This window comes from Neolamprologus multifasciatus, chromosome 2, assembly GCF_963576455.1.
Source record: "Neolamprologus multifasciatus chromosome 2, fNeoMul1.2, whole genome shotgun sequence".
Classification (NCBI taxonomy): domain Eukaryota; kingdom Metazoa; phylum Chordata; class Actinopteri; order Cichliformes; family Cichlidae; genus Neolamprologus; species Neolamprologus multifasciatus.
In genome coordinates, this window is record NC_140440.1 from 21,368,213 (window position 1) to 21,390,330 (window position 22,118).

Genomic DNA, 22,118 nt, shown 5'->3' on the forward strand with positions numbered 1-22,118 from the left:
ACAAAAGTTTGCTGTAACTTGCAAAACAAAGTATGTGAAAACTGCATTTAACAATAAAGAAGAAATAATGAAAACCAATTACAGATCACAAATAATAATGATGTTTTATTTTATTCAGTCTTCCTGAAAATGTGTTCACCACATTTCAAGCACAAACAATCCAACAATCTACCCGGTGGGGTAAAGGTATTACATAATTTCTTTTGCAACAAGTGTTCTGCCTGCTGAAGCTTTAAAACCCCATCTTAATTCAAGAAATGTCCCACTTTGGCATGACAGATACAAATGAGCTATCGCATCCAATTGGCAGATTTGTTTCTCTTCTATTAAGGAAAATAAGTCTGCAAAATTGAAAATAAGAATAAATGACTTGTCAAGATGGATACTGCTTGCAGTGATGGGGAAAAAGAGAAGTTGAGGCGATTAATGTGTTACTGTTTGAGAGGTTAGCTAGGACTGGGGACAGATGCGGGACTGTCGCTGGGTTAAAAATCTGTCATTTCGAACAGCATACCGAGGAAAGGAAGGAGACAGGATCATCCTTCGTGAGGATTGGTACATGTACATGTTACCCTTTAACCTCCTCCCTAATCTCTGCGCATTCAAATATGCATGAAGCCGCGTGACCTCACACAGAGACTGTGTGCGTGCGGTCTTGTGAAGAACATGTCCCTTAGAAACACCGCACAGGTCACCAAAAGACACCCTGCAACTAATGGTGTGAGGTCATCACACTTAGCCCTGGCCCTCGCTCTAGGTCAGTGTCACAATAACTGCTCATGATGAAGGGGTTTCCAAGGTAACCGGAGGGTTTTCAGCAAATCGGAGAGAGGGAGAAAGGACTCCTCTGGGTGTGCATGTCTTGTAGCAACCAGAAAACCTCTGGTGATTTATCCCTCACTGCTCTTGTACCACGCTAAACCATTAGGGCACAGTGATAAGAGATAAACAAAGTCTAGGACAGAGTCTGTGGGGTAGACAGGGTAGAACACAGCCTGCTCATTGCCATGTGTGTGGCTGTGCTGTAAAATCATTATTATTTTTTTTCCCTTTAGAGAGGCTGGAGTGTCGAACCTACACACATACATTAATCACAATTTTGAGACATTTATAACACCTGCTGCTGCAGCTCCTGTAACTATACTGCCAATCACTTATTCTGTGGTGGCCATTGTGATTGCAGTGGAAATAATAGGCAAAGGCAGGACTTGGAAAAGTTGCCTTTTTTTATCCCACGCCTACACCTGGACTTTAAAATACCATGTTTATGAAAAGTGCTCAAAAAGGCCACAACTGTGCTGCAAAATGAAACTCACAAGTACAAGTGCATGAAATGTTTGAAATCACCCGTGTCTGGGGGCATTTTTAAGATCCACAAAAGATCTGAAGACATTTTTAAGAACCACCTGAATCACCTGCTCTGGTTAGCCACAAAGATTCATTACAGCTCTGCGGGGAACTCTTGTAACCAAAAACCCTTGCAGATTGTTCCCTTTTTTTGTCTTTGTAGTAAAGGAAATAGCAGGTGGTATTGGTGTTAGTAGTATCATGTGACATGGAGTGGTCAAAAAAAAAAGTGGTCGTATTATGGTGGCAGTAGCCACACCAGTCTTGTATAGTGCTATATTGATGAAGATTGGAGTGGAGTGTTCTCCCTCCTCCTTAACGCACGGGCCTATATTGGATTTCACGCTGGCTGCCCATTCACCAGACACTGCAGTGCATTCCTACCAAAGGCCTGGAGGCAATACGGCTGCTTTATTTGTTTATAATGTTTAGGCTTCCCGCAAATGGCTTGCGCTGCAGTACCAATAACTGTGCATAGTTACATTTAGGCAATTGACTGGGCTCGTTTCAACATGAGTGCCGCAGCTCAATTCATTTGGAATGGACTAAAAATCCAATAGAGTTGTCTAAGTGGAGGGAAGGAAAGGGAGAGGAGGAGAGAAATATGGATAGAAAAAAAATGGAGGAATAAAGAAGAAAGACAGGAGAGGGGTCAGTGGGACTGATGCTGAGCACGAAGAGGGACACGCGCTGATACGTTTCTGTCAAGAAAGCGATCAACGGAAAGCAAAGCGCAGATCTTCTCCCTCGCTCAAATCTAACTGACAAATAAAATATAGATGCCCTCTGAGTGCTCGCAGTTACTTAGGCATCCCTCGCCGTGTTGCACAGCTCTCCGCCGTGAATTCCTCTGGCTGCAGCGGTGGCAGCACCCAGAAAATGCGAGAGCCAACTTTCACAACTTTGGGTCCATTAAGAGATTTGAGCACATCCAAGACAAATTCCCTGGAAACACTTGCCGGAGTGAAAATATAATTCACTGAACTGATGACAGATGATGACATGCGGGTGACAAGGCAGGAGAAATTAATTTAGCGGTGTTGCAGTAGGTTGTCGCCGAGATGACACACAAATGACGGCATCTGGAAAGTGAACTGGTGTGAGTCATGTCACTTCGCGTGTGCGCCACCAGCTTGAATCATCATCGCTCGCATCTACGTGCCTGTGTGTGTGTTTGTGTGCGTGTTTGTGAGCGTGCGTAAATCTCCCATCTTCTTCACTAGCTGACTCCTTGTCCTCCGCCAGCTGCTCAGCTTCTCACTCCATTTGCTCCAGACTTCATACACATCTGCTCGCAAAAATCCATCCATGTCTCAGTTACCCACACACACGTACACACATGCACACTATCTGCAGTCATAAATATGTCCAAAGGCCATTGACCGAGGCAAAGCAGAGCATTCACTCTGATGCATCACATAGCTCCTAAACACTTATCTTCAGCTTGTCACATGAACAAACTCGACAAGAGTGGCACAGCTGACCAAGGTCAGCAGAGAAATTCTACCCTTTCTCCCTAATTACTTTTGCCTTTTCTTCAGTGAGTTCGCCGCACATTCTTTCTCTGTGTGAAATGGAACGTCCTTGCAAACTTTAGGCGATGTCTCAGAAATTCCTTTTCTACGTGGTTGTAGCAAATAAAAAATCTGAAGTCTCCCAAAGGCTCCTGTGAAGTGAAGGATGAAAGCCAGCGAGCGGGAGAGTGGGTAGAAAAGCTTGGAGTGAGGGGTTTGATGCAGTCTCCTCAGTGAGGGGAAGGGAGTGAGAGAAAAGGGAGAATGCACGGGGAAAAAGTGTCCTCTTAAAAAAAAAAAAAAAGTTCATTGATGCAACCATTTCCCCTTAACCTCAAACGGCGAGCTTCAGAGCTAAGAAGGGCAGAAACCAGGGAGTTTTTTTTCTTGAAAAAGAAAGGAGAAAAAAACATCCGTCCTCCGCCTTTTCTCCTCCTCCCTCCTCCTCCTCCCTCCTTCCTTTCTTTTTCTTTAGGCTCTTTGAGGAAAAGCAGGAGCATCTCTCAGAAAAATGACAGTCCTTATACTGGAATTTGGTTCTGTGATTAACCTGCTCATTTGCTAATTTGACTGTAATCAAGCCTCTCATCTTTCCCAGCGGGGTGCCAGAGTGCTTTGAGCAGACAAGGCAGGAGACAGTAGCAGTGAGTTCAGTGATGAGTTGCATCAAGTGCCTCCTCTCCTTTACTTCACCTTCGAGAAAAAAAAAAAAACAGCCACTTGCGTGCTTAAAGGAATGAGCAAACAAGTTCAGGTAAGACGCATAGAGGACTGTGATACATATGGCGTAAAGTTAAAATAAAAGCGCAGTAAAGGACGAGACATTCCTTGAGGCTCTTCATGTCTGTTATAGCTCTGCTGCGGATCTCAGCCCCCGCAGCCTATTAGAAAAGCACACACATTTTAGCAAAACATTTTAGCAAAAGACGAGAATTCAGGTATAGGTATTCTTCGTTCCGAGCCCTTCAAAGCAAACAATCCAGCTGACATTTACATCTGTCAAGACCCAGTGTGTGTCCTTTTTCTTCTCCTTGAATGATCAGAATCCAGTATATCTCTTTTGATTCCCTCTTTATTCAGGCTGTTTTGCTTGGTCTATCACCTCTCTCGCTCACTCACATTCAATTCAAATGGGCGGCACGCTCTCTAGAAAAAAAAGAGGCAGACTGTATTGGTAGCCAGTGGCAACAGAAGCTTGGGGGTAATGGCATTAGACTGGCTATCGGTTTTGATGTGAACTTCATAGTTAACAATTACGAGAGCCGCGGCCATTGCGGCAGCATTTCCACACCGACCGTTAGTCCATTCGTGGAGCTGACAGAGCTGCACTCACAAATGCAACACTTGAGCTGAAGTAAACCAATCAGGCTGAAGTTGAGCTCAGATTTTGTACTGGGCGGGAGCATGTCTGCCTTAGCCCACAGAAAATCTGTTCATTGGATGAATTTTAGAATAATAGCTCCAAGTAATTATCAATCAAACAGCTCAGATGCATTTATTTAATCTAAAAGGATTGTTACTACATTATCAAGTCTGTGTTTGTTTTTCTTTTTTCATAGGGAATATGCAATAAAATGCCATAGCTAAAAACTGTCCTGATGCTCAGCTGGGTGCACTAAAGGTATAATCTTCCTGTTAGTGCAACAGGTTGCCGCGATAAAAAAGCGTTTTAATCCAATTAGATGATTGGCTGAACACACTTTAAGAGCCAACATATAGTTGCGAACAAATTAAATATAATACAGATCAAATTAGATGAGTTTTTGGCAGCGTCCCTTTAATTGGCAGAAAGAAAGTCAGAGGGAGAGAGCTTGAGGGAGGCTGACAGAGATGAGAAAGAAGTTATTTAAGAACAGAGAGGGTCTGACTCAGAAACGGGGCTGCCTGTGACAGTCAGTTTCAAGAGAGAGGAAAAAAAACACACTTTGACATGCCGAGTGTGACTGAGGAAGTTCTACTCAGCCAAGCCTTTCCTCTGTCATTCTCTTTATGTCTAATAGTTTTTATATATAATTCATAAGCTGACTGCAACCCCAACTCTGTCTTGGCTGTTTCTTTTCTCTTTCCTTCGCTGCTTTCCCCTCCTCCTTCCTTCCGTTTTATTTTAAGCACTGATAAGTAGTGATTCCGACTCTCCAGATGTCGACACAGCAGGTGTTGCGATCGGTTGGGATCAGCTCGTCTTAGCTCAATCAGATGCCCAGAGAGGTGTCCAGGTGAACGGGAGCAATCCCTTAATGAGACTAGCATACTGACATAGTTTGCGCACACTCAAGAAAAGACATGCGCACACACATGTGAGATAAGCACGTGCCACTGGCGGATTGGCTCGGAGTCAGTAACCGACAACAGAGAGTCGCCAAGAAATGGGAACACACCGAGTTAGCCTATGGACACAAAGGAATCACCCCCCCCACCCCCCTCCCCAGAAAAGGTAAGGTTGCATACAAACAACTAATGATGGTGCATTTTGCTATGTTGTGCAAAGCATCTCCATGCGGTTGCCATCTCTTCAAAAAAGAAGACCTGCACAAAAGCAAAGTGGTCGGTTGGCATGACGACGGCGTTGAGTCAAAGTCTAACGAGCTGCCGGGCCCAATTATGAATGTTTGGTCAAACGTGCACGTAATCACACACCCACACACACATATACACATGCTGATTGGATACCGTAACTTCCCCTCAGATGTCATAAAGGTGAGCAAAAGGAAGTCTCTCTGAATATTAGCCTCCTTTTCACACTCTCCCAGGTTTTCCCTTCACCATTCCTCCAGTACCAGAAAGCATCTCACCTTATGAACACCATCTGGTATTTCAATCTGAAGATGATCCCACAAAGGACCCTTTGCCTGGCCTTGACCTGCTACAATGCAACATCCAAGTACTTTTCCCCCTCTTTTTTTGCACTTACTGCAAAAACTCGCTTAGTGAAACAAAGTTTTCTGCCTCCAACAAAAAACAGGGAAAAAAGGTTACATGAAAGTTAGAAAAAAAAGCAAAAACCTAAAACTTGTGCTACTTTTGGTTTCACTTAAATCTTTCTGCAGCAGTTGCTTGTGGGGGCCCTGGCTTTACTGTTCTCTTCCTGATTTCTTTACACTATACAGAGACATAACTCGCCTACTCTTCAAAAGGCTGAGCCGCATCAGGGCCGCATAAAAATTCCCTGATGAAGCAAGAACCAAATGAGCTGCGCGTTGCAGTGGAGGAGAAGTCAATAAAAGTGGATGGATTTTCAACTGGGGAACAATTACGTGTTTTTGTTGTGGGATGATGTTTACCTCAGTATTTGCTTCTCTTTGTATGTGTATCTTTTTGTATACATGTAAGTGTTTCGATGCTTTTTCCCCCCTTCATTTTTTGGAGATAGTGGGGCTATCCAGACCCACCAGAAAAGAAAAACAGTAAACATCTACACATCTTGAACCCATGTGCTAACGTGTACATACACACCCTGATGAAATAACCTCTTGGGCCATGCACGGCCTTTGCGTAACACCTCCAACCCTTCTAGGCCTGTCCGGAGGGGAGCGACGATGGTACACAGAACTCACTCACATGCTCCTGCTCCTGTGGGATTATGACTATTTTTAGATAAGCGCCCCCCTGGCCGGGCTGGCGTGCAGACATGTACCTGTGACTAATCCACAACACATGCAAACACACACAGACACACAAACTCTGCTGGAACACATGCACAAAGATCAGCCCGTGCATGCAAATGTGAAAGATATGACTTCATTTATGATTTTAGCGATTCTGCAGCCATTACGGATTCTGGTCGTCGAATAGGAGGGAAAACATGGAATAACTCTTTTAAATATAACACTTAACACGCAGCCTGTGTGTCGGAGCTTTTAGTTCCGTGACCTCCTTACCCCGAGACAAACCGCACTTGCCACAGCAGCAATGTCGCCACCTAACCCTTCCCCTACGCTCTCACCTCTACAGATAGAGAGGTCCCATCTAAGTTTCAAATCCTCTAAAATATTCATCAGCACTAAAAAAGGAAAACTTTTAATACACATGAAACAAGACCTCGCTACCTTTGTTGTTGCTCTCTATCTCTTTGCTCCCTTCCTCCCTCTTTCCTGGTCCCTCTCTGTGGTTCTCATGAATAATGAAGGCCTATAGAATCCAGTGGCTCAGATTGTCCCTGCAGTCGGATACAGTTCTCCTGTATTGATCAAATAAGGCTCCTTAAATAATTAACCAAGCCTTTGTCATGCAAATGAGTGGCCACAGCAGTGTGTGTGTCTGTACGCTTGTATGGCTGCAAGTTCAAAACGTTAGAAGTTACCGAGGGTTCATGTTGGGGCCTGAAAACAAGTCGCACCTTACTAACTAAAGTCACACAAGAAAACCAGCTAGAACATTTCCACAGGGATCGAGCAAACAGGCTTCTTTCCTGTCCCGTTTTAAGCCTTTCCTGTGATAAGGTTGATTTTTTTTGAGCGGTAATGGACACAATAAACAGTAGCAGTGGAAAAGCACAACAAGGTCAGAAAAAATACCTTTATACCTTTAAATTTATACATATGAGCAGCATCTGTGCTGACCTTCCAGTTTACCAACCAGGGGGATGAGATAACTTTCACTCACTGTGAATCTCATTCATGCCAGTTCTTCCATATTTCTGGCACCATACAAACACTTGGAAAGAGACCCTGCCTCACAAGTCTTTCTTCCAAGGACAGACTCTATTGTAATGCAACAGTTCTTTGCAACAAACAGCTCATTTTCATTCAACCCCTGCTTTTTTTCCCCCCATTCTTTGACTTCTGTATGATATAAGCGGAGTTATTTTTTGTGGTCTCTACCTTTTTCCTTTCAGTTACCGTTTTCTTTTTGAGGGGTAAAGCCATTTCAGCAGCAAAGAGATGAGCAGTGATAATATTTTGATTTATTACAAAGCTTTTTTGGATATGTAGACTTATTTTGACTGTTAGCTGCAGCAGGCAGTCAACAGCTACAACATTAAATTTGTGACTTTGTGTTTTATTTTTATGATTTTGAAAAATCCAAGTGAAATATTGACGTTCTGACCTCCTTTAGTCACACATGTCATTAATTATTTAACACACAATTATACACAATGACAACATTTATACAGCGTCAATTCACAACAACTGTTGCCCCAGGGTGCTTTATATTGTAAAGTAAAGACCTTACAATAATACAAATTCAGACAGTACACTATGAGTAGGCACTTGGAGACAGTGGGAAGGAAAAACTCCCTTTTAACAGGAAGAAACCTAGAGCAGAACCAGGCTTTCATTAGGGATTTACTTTTATTTACGGTTATTTTGCCAGTTTTTAATACAATTATTTGCATTTAAGGACACCATGTTATTGTAAAATGTGACAGAACAACTATTAATTTGTTTCTGCTTCAATTTTCAAGAGACTTCTACATTGGCAGCATCAAACTATCAAAGTTTAAATCTCATGACCCTGCAGCAAAACTTTTGGGCACAGAAAAAAAACCCAAACAGCACTTTTTTTTCCAAGTTGGACCAAACTTTTGATAGCAGACAACTAGGAAAAAAGGGGGGCACCTGGCTGGCAAGATATCGAACCTCCTCAGCCACTGAGGTCTCTGTTCCACTGTAGATTTCAAGAGTCATTAGTAACTCCAGCTGAATAATGGTAGGTGGTGCAACTTCCAATCAGTGCAAGTCGGAATATGGCAAAGCAAGTACCTTGCTGTGAGAGTTTTAAAGTATAAATACATATACCCAAATACTGAGTAACAATTATATTGGTTGAAGAGAAAAACATTTTCTGAGATGATAGTGACTCTAAACCCTTTACAGCAACTGCAAAAGACTTTTAAAAGAAGTAGAAAGTAGAACCTGGCCAAACATGTCCCCTGACTTTGTCCAATAGAACACCTTTAGTGCATTTTCAAAGTTGAAGGCTGAGGAACAAAATCCATCCAACAAAGAGCTGAAAAGAAGCATCTGGGAAGAAAGAATAAACATCTCTCCACAGACCTGTGGACAGACTGCTATCATCTCTGCTAAAATAAAAACAAAAAAAATCCCAGAAAAATGGTAGAGATAAAGAATATATGTACCTTGTAGGTACAATTTCCTTTGGAGAATAATGAATAAGGGGATAAATGTGGAAGGCATTCTGGTCTATAAATATAATTTTACCTTCGAAGAATTAAACACTTTTTTCTCCACATCTTTCTTTCAATTCAGCCATTAAGATTTAATTCACGAATTGTCCCTGGGATGTCCTTGACTGGCCGTCTCTGTCACCAAATTTTAATCTAATTGAAAATCTTTGGTGAAATTCAAAGACAAGAGCTGGCTGCGAAGAAATTAAGGCATACTAGTAGACTTGGAAGCTTTGTGTTTGAGAAATGGGGTAAAAATATTCAAATGAGTGATATCAGAAGCTTGTTTGAAACTACCAAAAACATTTATCTGAGGGTTAAAGGCTGCCATTCTTAAATGCCAATTCTGGGGGTGTGGTTGAATAACCTTGTTTATAAGATGGCAGAAAATGCTATTTGTCTTTGCTACTATTAATCACTTCATATTATCGTGTATTCTAATTTCCGTTATTGACTGGCTCAGTGGCTGGTGGTGCATTTATATATAAATTTATCGCATGCTGCATTGTGAGATTATTTCCACGGGGTTCTGAAATGACACAATGCATAATGATCACTCCTGTGCCCTTAAAAAAAACCTGAGATACAGTGAAGGACAACCTATGGCCCAACTTTGCTTTCTTTCCAACTCATTTTTCATTTCCATGGTAACTGGCAGCATGTACTCTATTCTTATTTAATCCTTTCTTTTCCTCATTATGCTAATTAAGACCAACTCATAAGGATCACACCAATAAGTGCTCTTTTCTCTATTTTCGTGTCTCCGGCTCCTCTTCCCCTCTCTGCGCTTTACTCTGCTCATTTAATCACGATGGCTCAGCGAGTTAGGAGCATAAAAACAGAGTTTTAACCCTGCTACCATTGATACACTTTTCATGTTGAATGGTGTTAAAAGCTGATTTTATACCAAATTAAATGTTAATTTCACCCTGCATAGCCGAGCAGTAACGTGCTTCTTTTCAAATGTATCATGAATGTAGCTGAGGGAATAGCGTTACCTGTGTGCGTGTTTGTGTGTGTGCTTGAATGAACACGACCGTGCTTGCCACCGTGACTGTATATCCCTTTTAGGGCAGGGTTGTCAAGCTCATTTTACATTGTTGGCCACATACATCCCGCTTTGATCTCAAGTGGGTCGAACCAATAAAATGACACAATAAATGTGTAAGATTACAGTAAAAGTTCTGTCTTTTAATTACAAATTATAAATATTCACAAAAATGTCCTTTTTTTAAGAAAACAACCTGTGGACTCACAGTAAAAAACAGGTATTTCTAGAGCAGAAAACAGGAATGTTTATCTATTACTTCATTACTTTGGTGTGGTGTAAATGGTGAATAGGAAAAGTAATAAAACTTAGGAAAATGCAGTTTAAAATCTATGCACTCATTCATATTTTCATTCAGTGGGCTGGTTTGGATTCTTTGTAAGGCAGAAAGTGGTCCCCAAGCCTTATGCTTGACATCCCAGAATTAGGGCACACCAAGTAAACCCAACTCCCTCTTCGAATACCTTACAATTCTCACAGGGCAACTTTTACAACAGCAAAGATGGCGCATCAACGCTCGGCTTTGATCAGCCGAAGACATTTTGTTGCCACATTCGTATTTCTGATATACAGCTGACAATGTTGCCAATTAACGTTGAGTCTTAGTCATCACACGCACACACTTACACACGTCTTCGTAACTTTGGTCCTGTGCATCTGCAATCAAACAGGGACAAAATTCGCCAAACATTTTTGATGCCTTGTCTGTCTGAAGGCATCGTCAGCCTCCTGTGGCTGCTTCTCTTTCCCTCTCTTAACTGTGAGTAGCCAGAGGAGAGCAATCTCACCAACTGTACTGAACAGACAGGCGCCAAAAAAAAAAGAAAGAAAAAAAAAAGGGAGAAAGCGAGAAACAGAGATTGGAAAAAAAGGAGAGACATCGCTAAAAAGAACCAAGGTGTTCACTCTTTTATAATCTTTCTGCCAGAATGCCTCTCACTGAATGCCTTTTTTTCTCCTTTCACTTTATAGCCCCCCCCCCCCCCCCAACAAATGAGCAATTTACCTTGACAACAATGGTACATAACATAAAATTGGAACAGAAAGGAGCAGTTGACATTTTATGTAGATTTTGTCAATAGGCATTGTCACCCCTGGAAACCTCATGTTTAACGGCAGCAGACCTTGATTTAATTACTACTCAAGATCCACATCTATTCTCTGTCACTCACACACCATAACACAAATGCCAAAGAGACAATGAAAACATGATTAGAGTGATGGAGGAGATGGGTTTTTTTTGTTATATATTTTTTTTTAGAGGTGGTGCTTTGAAAAGGCCAAATTCTTTGTTTCGTGCAAGACCAACATGCCTTTCACAAACAACACGAGAAAATTAAGTAAAAATCTCTTGGCTAAAAAAATGAATGAACAGACATGTAATTTTGTCCATGCATTTTTTTTGGTCTTTTTTGGTTTGGTTGTCTAACATATGGCTCTTTGGTTAAATCTCTAATTTCTGTGTTTATGACTGAAGTTCTCAATCAGCTTACTCCCTGAAACAGCTTTCATCTCCTCTCTGTTTCCAACTCACGCATGCCTTCGGGGACTAAAAGCATTCATTCCCTCAGCTATTTGTAACATGCTCACTTGTTGGCTTTAGTAGACAAACACACACACAGACACCCACATATATATACGTGTGTGTGTGTGTGTGTGTGTGTATACACCCCCCCACACACAGACACACACACACACAGACAGAACTTGGCGGGGGAGGGCAGGCAAACTTTCCCCCAGCGCTGCGACATCACCTCAGGACAGAAAAAGTAAATGAACGAGAGTGATTTGTGTGTAAGTGTGGAACCAAACACACAATGTGTTTTGCTGTAAAGCTTTTCTGTCAGCTCTGCAGGCTCTGAGAGCACACAGCCCATACAAATAGGCTGCCCCAGGGCTGGGTTCCTCTAATATGCCACAACTATCAGCAACAGATGACAGAACAGGGGAGGGGAGAAACACAGCGAAGGAAACAAAAGCTAGATCACCACTAACAGAGGGAGACACGAGGCTGGCTCAGGGTACAGCGAGTGTAACGTAAGAAGGACCGGCTGACACGCGGACGGGAAAAGATCTGATTGTCCCAAACAAGCAAAGGAGTGCTACAAGTAAAATCTGATCTTAAATAAATGGAGCTGAATACTGCTGTATAGGTGAGGACTGGCGAGGCAGAATGTTTACCATGCAGGTCACATGTAATGACTCTGAGCATTATAGGTTGCTGAGAAGATAAGTGTGGGTGTATAAAATAATGATACGTTATAACTGAGACGTTATAACTGAGACAAGGCAAGCGAAAGCGCGTCTAAGACAGAGGGGGGAAAACACAGAGAAACAAAGGCAAAAGAGATAAACAAACAAATTAAATGACTGACAGAATTTGACAGAGACGGGGATAAAGTGGGAAGAAGACTGGGAAAAAAAGAGGGGAAGAGACAGTGAGTGACTGAGGAAGAGGGAGAGAGACATTGCCTTAGACTTTGCTATGACAACCTTTACAGAACGCAGCATGCTCCCAAATGTGCAGCTGAAATGTCACCGACAGTAAGCAAGCGAAGAGCTGCACACAGAGAAAGACATATCTGCGCGGAACAGGCAGCACAGCTGACAGAAGCAAATCTTACATCAGGAGGACTGAAAATGTGATCAATTCTGTGGCTAAATAAAATTCACGTCTCAATTCCGAAAGGCACGTCTTCGTCTGTTTTACCAGAAGAAGTCTCGCTTTCGACTTTCTTTCTTTTCAGCCTCCGCCACTTTAGCCGATGAGTAATGGTCTTCATTCAGTCCCATTTGGAACCAATATTGATTCAAGGTTTCAATCAGAAGTCTCAAAAAAACCTAATAAAATTAGCATCATGAGACTAATTTCACAGGAATTTAATAAAAGCTAAGAAAGCACGCCTGGTATGACTCATATGTTGCGCGTTCGAGCTCCTTTGTTTGTGTGTTTGCTGCGCATTTTGTTTTGTGGAGCCTCTGACAAAGTTGAGGAGTGCCCCACCTGCTTGAGCACCTTTTTAATGATTATTGATGAAGTTGTTCAGTTAAACAGAAAAACAATTAGTGCCCTGCCAGTACAGAGTCCATACTACTAATGAGCGAGAGCGTGCCTGGGCCTGCTCGCTGTACTGCTGACTAGTGTGTAAAACCTAATGGAGGCGACGCTTGTTTTAATCGCACCTGAATCCTACAGGCTCGAGGTAGCTGTCAGTGTCAATGTCTTTACAGGACTTGAGCTTATGGGGCTGAAGCAAACAGCAGATGGGCGACGGCTTCGCGAGCAGCAACACACGGCGAGTCCTTGACTGTGCAGCTCGCTGGAGCCTGGGGTGGTGGCGTGTGCAGGCGCCTTTTCCACATCTGCTGTTTACACATGGGCAACCTGACCCTTCCCCTCCGCTACAGGCTCCCGAAGAACCCAATAAAATCATCAGCCTCTGCTCAAGATGACTGCCTTTGCCACCCAAAGCATTTCTGAGCTTGTTTTTTTTTTTGCCGCCCTCCTTGCTGTCATCTCATCTCTGCTCTTTTGTCTCTGCGCCGCCTACTCGTGGCTCTTTACCCCCTTCTCTTCCTCGTGTTCTGTCATTTCCCAGCACCCCCTTTGCCTCCTTTGTCTACATTCGATGTATTCTCCTATAAGACAATTGTAAGCATCCAACAGCGGCTTTAGCAGAACCACTGGCTGACTGACCTTTTGCACCTCCAGCTGTTTCCTCCTCCCTCTGGCTTCACTCTTACATACTCTCTCTCTCTCCTTTAACCCATTTACATTCAGAGGATAGGGGCCATAGAGGGACAATGTGTTACATAGTGTGTGTTTGTCTGTCTGACTGCAAAAGAAAGTGTGAGTAATAGAGAAGATCCTATGTCGCTAACTAACTTTCTGCTTCTTAATTCAGATAAAACTGAGGTTATTGTACTCGGCGCTGAAAAGCTTAGAAATATGGTATCTAACCAGATTCTTACTCTGGATGGCATTACCTTGGCCTCCAGTAACACTGTGAGGAACCTTGGAGTCATTTTTGACCAGGATATGTCCTTCAACGCACATATTAAACAAATATGTAAGACTGCGTTCTTCCATTTGCGCAACATCTCTAAAATTAGAAATATCCTGTCTCAGAGTGACGCTGAAAAACTAGTTCATGCATTTATTACTTCCAGGCTGGACTACTGCAATTCATTATTATCAGGATGTCCAAAAAACTCACTGAAAAGCCTTCAGCTAATCCAAAATGCTGCAGCAAGAGTACTGACAGGGACTAGAAAGAGAGAGCATATTTCTCCTGTTTTGGCTTCCCTTCATTGGCTTCCTGTTAAATCCAGAATTGAATTCAAAATCCTGCTCCTCACATACAAGGTCTTAAATAATCAGGCCCCATCTTATCTTAATGACCTTGTAGTACCATATCACCCTATTAGAGCACTTCGCTCTCGCTCTGCAGGCCTACTTGTTGTTCCTAGAGTATTTAAAAGTAGAATGGGAGGGAGAGCCTTCAGTTTTCAGGCCCCTCTTCTGTGGAACCAGCTTCCAGTTTGGATTCGGGAGACAGACACTATCTCTACTTTTAAGATTAGGCTTAAAACTTTCCTTTTTGCTAAAACATATAGTTAGGGCTGGACCAGGTGACCCTGAATCCTCCTTTAGTTATGCTGCAATAGATGTAGGCTGCCGGGGGATTCCCATGATGCATTGAGTTTTTCCTTTCCAGTCACCTTTCTCACTCACTATGTATTAATAGACTTCTCTGCATTGAATCATATCTGTTATTAACCTCTGTCTCTCTTCCACAGCATGTCTTTTATCCTGTCTTCCTTCTCTCACCCCAACCGGTCGCAGCAGATGGCCGCCCCTCCCTGAGCCTGGTTCTCTTGGAGGTTTCTTCCTGTTAAAAGGGAGTTTTTCCTCCCCACTGTCGCCAAAGTGCTTGCTCATAGGGGGTCATATGATTGTTGGGTTTTTCTCTGTATCTATGAAGCGCCTTGAAGCGACTTTTGTTGTGATTCAGCGCTATATAAATAAAATTGAATTGAATTGAATTGAATAGCGCTAACGTCGTCCTCCAAAGAGCTCTGTCTGAGAAACATTGGCGCTTCCTCTACGTAGGTATGGGTAAGTGTGTGTGTCACATAGACAGCACCAGGCCTGACTGGGGGATTAAGACAGCCCATATGTGGGATTCACCCAACCACACACACATATATCCTCACATACACGCACACACAAGCGCACACACTGTCACAACAGCAAAATCCTCAGCTGGATTTGCGAGCATCATTCTGTCTTTCTTACTGTCCGCTCATTCCCTCAGTCTGAACCCCAATCTCATCTAGGAGAGGATTTATGAGGGGGCGCACCTCATCCCTTCAACACAACACAATCTCAATTGGACTGAGTACAGCCTTATTCCAAACCAGACATCCATTAAACCAAGGTATTACTGTAATACAACTATCGGACAACTCTATCTCTTTCTATCTCCCTCTGTCTCTCTCATTCAGGCTGAACATCAGCGAGAGTGATGTTATTAATATAGATTCTGCTATAGTGCAAAGGCATTTCATTTCTATGTATATCAGATTAAAATGCCTTACAGCAAAGACCTTATATATTTCCATAGAAAAAAAGCTGCTTGGTTCATGATTAGGTTTGGGTCTTGTTTAGACTTGGTGTTGAATTCTATCAAGTAAACGAGTGTGTAATATGCTCCATAGCCCCTCTTGGCTGATAGGCTCAGGAGAAAGGGGTTTTAGCCCACGTTACTTCCCTAGTGTCTATCCTCCTTTCCCCAAAGACTCCCGGATCCAATTACCAACCTGGCACTGCTTGGCTCAGCACTGACTCTGCCAACCTGTGTGAGCTATGTCTTTCAGCTCCACCTCCCTTAGTTTGCCTTCATTCATTCACTCTACTTTTATCTTCTATCTCTCCTTTTATTCATTATGTGACATAGTCACGGTCTGTCAGCCTGCAGCGGGCGCTTATTTATTTGTTTTTTTGCTTTGCATTGTTGTGTGTCTGTGTATGTGTTTGTCAGCTGTGTGCTGGGATGGAGTTTCAGGCTGATTAAAGAGATGATTTATAGGCACACGATGTCGGAGGAATTCCCTGATCACTCCTCAAATCACATCTTCTAAAACGAGCTCTCGCCATTCAACCACAGTCAGCTGCAAAAGAAAGTCAACCCAAGACGCGCACGCACACACACACACACACACACACACACACACACACACACACACACACACACACACACACACACACACATATGTATATACATATATTTCTCTTTACACATATCACCTTACATCTGCACAGCTGAGAAGTAGCTCAGATTTTGCCAGTGATTCGGTGCCCTTATATTTTGAAGTCACTCGGTGAAAATGTCAATTCCACACAAAGCCTCAGACTTGATTACCTTGGTATTTTTTGGACTTCGGGTTGGGAAAAAAATGCTTTTGCTCCTACTTCTTCTGATCGGTTTACATTTACCTGTAAATTCTAAAGCTTACCAACTTCAGATCATCTTTCTCCATCTCACCCTATCCCTAGAATCCTCTGTCACACCAACCCTCTGCACGTCCTCCTTCACTACATCCACAAATGTTATATGAGTTCTTTTCCTCAATATTCATCATCCTTTGTCCAATATATTAACTATACCTCCTTTGTACATGTCCAGATCATCTCAGCCTTGCGTCTCTAACTTTGTCTCCAAACCGCCCAACCTAAACTGGTCCTCTGATGTACTCATTTCTAATCCTTTACAGTCTGGTCGCTCCCAATGAAAATCTTAACATCTTCAGTTCAGCCTCCTGTCTTTTTGTCAGTGCCACCATCTCCAAACCATACATCACAGCACATCTCACTATGTTCTTGTAAACCTTCCTTTTCACTCTTGTTGCTATCCTTCTGTCACAAATCCCCTCTGATACTTGTCTCCACCCACTTCACCCATCTTTTTCCCTTTTCTTGTGCACTGTCTGTTGCTTTGGATGGTTGGCTCCAGGTATTTAAACTTCTTCACCTTCACTGTTTCTGCTCCTTGCATCTTCACTGTAACACCTGTCTCCCTCTTGTGCACAGACACGCAACCTGTTTTGCTTCCACCTACTTTCAACCCTTTTCTCTCCAGAACATACCTCCACCTCTCCAGGCTCTCTTCCACCTGTTCCTTACTCTCACTACAGATCACAATGCCATCTGCAATCATTATAGTCCACAAAGACTCCTTCGGGACCTCATCTCTCAACCCATCCATCACTGGGAAGAAGAAGGGGCTCAAAACCCATAATCCTGCCACCACTTTGAATCCATCTGTCACTCTTACTGTTCACCTCACCTCTGTCTCACTGTCCTCATACATGTCCTGCAAGATCCTCCCATACTTCCTCACGCAGCACCCTACCATATGTTTCTCTAGATCCACAGACACAGTGAAACTCTTGACCTTTTCTGTACTTCTCCATCAACACTCTCAATCTGTAGTGATCTTTCTCAGCATGAGGGCTTACTGCTACTCACTAATTGTCACTTCTCGTCTTAATCTAGCTTCAACAACTCTTCCCCATAGCTTTGCAGTATGACTAATCACCCTCATTCTCGAAAATCGGTATCAGTACACTTCTTCTTATACGTTCTTTGGGCACTCTCCAGGATTGCGTTAAAGAATCTGGTTATAAAGTCCACTGGCGTCTCTCCTACCGTACATCTTTGTACCTTTGCAGGTATGTTATCTGGACCAACTGTCTTTCCACACTTCATCCTCTTCATAGCTGCCCTAATTTCCTCCGTACTAATGCGCTGCTCTTCCTGATTCACTAACTTTCCTCCACATGTCCTCCTCTCTTTCTTATTATCTTCATTCATCAGCTCCACAAAGTACTCCTTCCATCTTTTCAGCACACTGTCTTCAAGTGTTAGTACATTTCCATTTCCATCCTTAATCACCCTAACCTGCTGCACATCATTTCCAGCTCGATTTCTCTGCCTACGCAATCGATACAAGTCCCTTTCTCACTACAAGCCTTTTCTTTTTCCTTTACCACCTCTTTCCCATACACCTAGCCTCCCAGTACTCCTGTCTTATTCATCTACACCATGGTAGAACAGCTTAAATCCACCTGCCCTTGCTTCCCTTCCACCTAATTTCCTGCACACACAATATATCTACCTCCCATCTCTCCATCGTGGCAGCCAGCTCTCTCCCTTTAGTCATAGTCTACAGTAGGACAGTTTCCTGGTGGTCACCGTTAACCTGGATGCACGACTAATCTGTTATGGCTCAAACTTATTCTTGGTGATATGCATATATGATTTGGAAAGATTTTCTACAGGATACTACGGTGGCCCTGAGAGGCCAATTGGACTGCAACTTAAGAAAACACCAGCAATAAGAAAAACGCTGCAAAAACACACAAAACACAATGGAAATAGGAAAAACGAAAACGGAAATAGAAAAAAACTGATTTCCAAAAAGCACAAGGGAAATGTTTCTGGGGAGACAATAGCCCGACGGACCAGTTGCAGGAACCAAAACATGCTAGGTAAGTGTGTTTTAATCTCATGGTTCATATAATACTGATGAAGGATTGTTGGGCTAATAGTTAGGCTAACACACTTACCTCTCATCTTTTCTTTCCTCTCAAAACTGATAGACCTTCCACTTCTTTTAAGTGTCTCCCAGTGCAATTCTTAGCATATTTTGGTTCCTGCAACTGGTCCGTCGGGTTATTGCCTCCCCAGAAGCACTTCCCTTGTGCTTTTTGGATATCTGTTTCTTCCCATTTCTGTTTTCATTTTCATTGTGTTTTGTGTGCTTTTGCAGAGTTTTTCTTGTTACTGGTGTTTTCTTAAGTTGCAGTCCAATTGGTCTCTGAGGGCCACCGTAGGATACTCACCCTGGCACAACCCTTCCCATCTATCTGGGCTTGACACTGGCACTAGCAGTACACTGAAATTGCTACTCTTTACATAATGTCTTCCACAAACCAGACACCTAAAATCTAACCTACTTTGGTCAATGTCTGCTATGTTTAAAGCACCAAGCTCAAGTTCCTGTTATCATTAATATGGGCTTACAAGAAAATTAACAGTTCATGCCAATGTTTTAATTGTTGTTATTTCAATGCAGAATCTTGTTTATGAAAATTTGTAGTTTTATATATGTGACTAAAGTAGCTCCATATAAATGGTTCTCCCTCTGTCTCACTGTGGCTTATTACATTAGGTAATATTTACAGTAATGTAGGAATTTTCTTGAAATTCTGCCTGCTTATCAGCAAAGCAGAAAATGCAGCTCCTCCACATAGCGTTGGCTTTGTTTATGTTGTGAACCACAGTATGTATGTTTTTCTATTACCATGTATAGCACTGTCATCTAGACTCAAAGAATAGGTCTAATTGGGGTAATAAGGGCGTGAGCTAAAGTGAGAAGACATGTACACTAATTGGAGCAGGAACAACACAATCACAGAAAATAAATAAATAAAAAATGCTTTAATCTCAATGTTAGCTACTTTTAAGATGTGATATTTGGGTCTACTGGTTAAACAAATTGCCTTTAATTACCCTTCTGTTGTATCAACCTTCTCTTAACCATCTTTGATCTAAGTGTGCTTCATTGATTTTCTGTATTTCCCAAAAGTAGGTTATGTCTGTTTACTCTTGATTATTAGGTTGTATTATTGATAATTTACATGTCTATCTTTCTCAAATGAATCACTGGTAACATAATTGTATCAAATTACATTGTCACTCTGCTTTGGCACTGATGCCCCGAGCAGCAAGTCCCCTGTTTCGATCTTGGCTCATTCCCCTATTGTCTTTTCCTCATATTCCCTTTCTGTTTTTCATGCTTCAGTCAATAGAGCCCCAGCAAACACACATTCTCAGTATAACAACACAATGAATCTGAAATGAAAAAATTAAAATGTAATTGATTTGCAGACCTCCAGTTTTATCTATGCATACATAACAGCCCAGTTTTAGAAGCTGAAATTTAACAATTGACAGACAAACCAAGTGAGGCCTTTTTCCTTGTTATTTCATGGTAAATTAAGCAGATACAAGGTCTTGAGCTGAACTCAGTAGAATTCTGAATGTGGGGTCCAAAGGGATGTAATGGAGAACCATCATTAGACTTAAAAACCAAAATAACCCAATTGGAGAGATAACACAAACTTTGGGAGTGTGCAAATCAACTATCTGGTACATTCTTTCTTATAAGGAATGCAACAACCAGCTCAGCTACACCAAAACACGTGAAAGACCACAAAAGACACGTAAAGACTGTAGAAAAATTCTTTAATCTCCAGCTAAGTTAAGAACACTCTCAATGACATAGTTGCGACAATTCTGCATGATTTTTAAAGCCTACACTCAAAAATAAACGTAAATGGAAAGGGTTTATCACACAGTGCAAACACTCAAGAACCGATTAGACTTCGCCAGAAAACATCTAAAAGAGCCTGCACAGCCCTGGAAGAGAAAATTCATTTGACAGATGAATACGAGATTAACCTGAATGATGGAAAGAGAAAAGAGAAGAAAAAAAAAAAACAGACCGTGATTCGAAGCATACCACATTATCTGTCAAACAAGATGAAAGAAATGTTATGGCGTGGACATATATGGCTGCCAGTGGAACCAGGTCACTAGTGTTTATTGATGATGTGACTGCTGATAGAAGCAGCAGGATGAACTGTGAAGGGTACGGGGCTGTAGTCTCTGCTCCGATTCAGACAAATGCGTCAAACCCGATCAGACAGCGCATATGACAGCATAGATAATGACCCAAAGCATGCCACAGAAGGAACCCGACAGTTTCTCGAGGCAAAGAAATGGGATATTCTTTAATGGCCTAGACAATCACCTGATCTCAGCCTGTTTTTCAGTTACTGAAGAGAAACCCTGATGGCAGAGGAATGCAAAATATATAACATGTAAACCACATATTGTTATGTCTTTGCAATGTGAAGAGAAAATAACAATAACAATGACACACCAATCTATGATGCAATCTCTCTCCCGCTGCCTTCTCATTCATCTCTAAACATCTTTTCTATCAGTTTAACACCCATTGATCAGACAGAGCCCTCTTTGCTGTAGGGCTAATTTTAACATGCAATCAATAGCCACCAACTTGTTTTTGTTTTATAACTATTACAAGCAAATTATGTGTTTGATGGGAAAATATAGACCAGCTGCGTGTTTCTGACATACTCCTAGTCACTTCAGGTAATTTATTCTCTACTGGGAGAGACATTCGATTTTTGACACATTGGGAGTGTTTATTTTTTTTTCTTTTCCTTTCCTTGCCTGTATTTTTTTTCAGCCTGCAGAGAGAGTACGAGAAAGGCCTTGAATAATGATGAGTGTGTGCTGTAATGCAACTTCAGTTCAGTTGAGAGATTCATTAACAAACTCTGATGATTTCTTTTTCTTTTTCTTTTTTATTTCTGCCACATCACTGAGCACGGGGGTTTTGGTTGATGTTATACAACGTTATCCTCTCTCAAGGTTACACATTCTCTCATTTCCCCTGACTCCTCTGTTTCTTCTTAAAAGTAATTGTTTCGTGCTATGGCTGTATTCGGGCTATGTGAGTTATTAGCTGAATCCTCCGGCAGGAGTGTGGGCTAAATGGAATGGTGTCAAGAGGCTGGCTGCCCTGCTGTGTGGGAGGATGACTGGGAGTTAAGTAACAATGGCCAAGTGAACACAGCGTGATATTTTTCCTTTTTTTATGTGTGCATCAGTACATGTGTCTATCACAGCTTTTCAATGCCACATCTCCTGAGCAACATTTCAACCTGAACGTCAGATTCCAGTACATACCATGACTATTTCTACACAAATTGAAATGTATTGTTGGTCAGTGAAGATAAGTGTGAATATATAATGGATTGCATTTTTTTTTTTACACTGATAGCGGGAATACCTAGAGGTTAGAAAAAGGTAAAATATGTGCAGCATCCAGTCTGAGATGCTGAAAAAAGCACACTGCAAAGAGTGATAAACAGAAGTAATAAGCTAGAAGTTAAAGATCATGGTGAGTTTTTTTTCCCGTTTAAC

The 22,118-nt window shown here is 42.0% G+C and overlaps 1 protein-coding gene and 1 long non-coding RNA gene across 14 annotated transcripts in view; one reads left to right on the plus strand and one right to left on the minus strand.

Annotated features, from left to right (window-relative positions):
* Positions 1-22,118, minus strand: part of tenm2a (teneurin transmembrane protein 2a) — a 232,015-nt gene that overhangs the window by 188,882 nt on the left and 21,015 nt on the right. The window lies entirely within an intron of this gene.
* LOC146524308 (uncharacterized) overlaps positions 1-22,118 on the plus strand; it is a 132,264-nt gene that overhangs the window by 85,266 nt on the left and 24,880 nt on the right. The window lies entirely within an intron of this gene.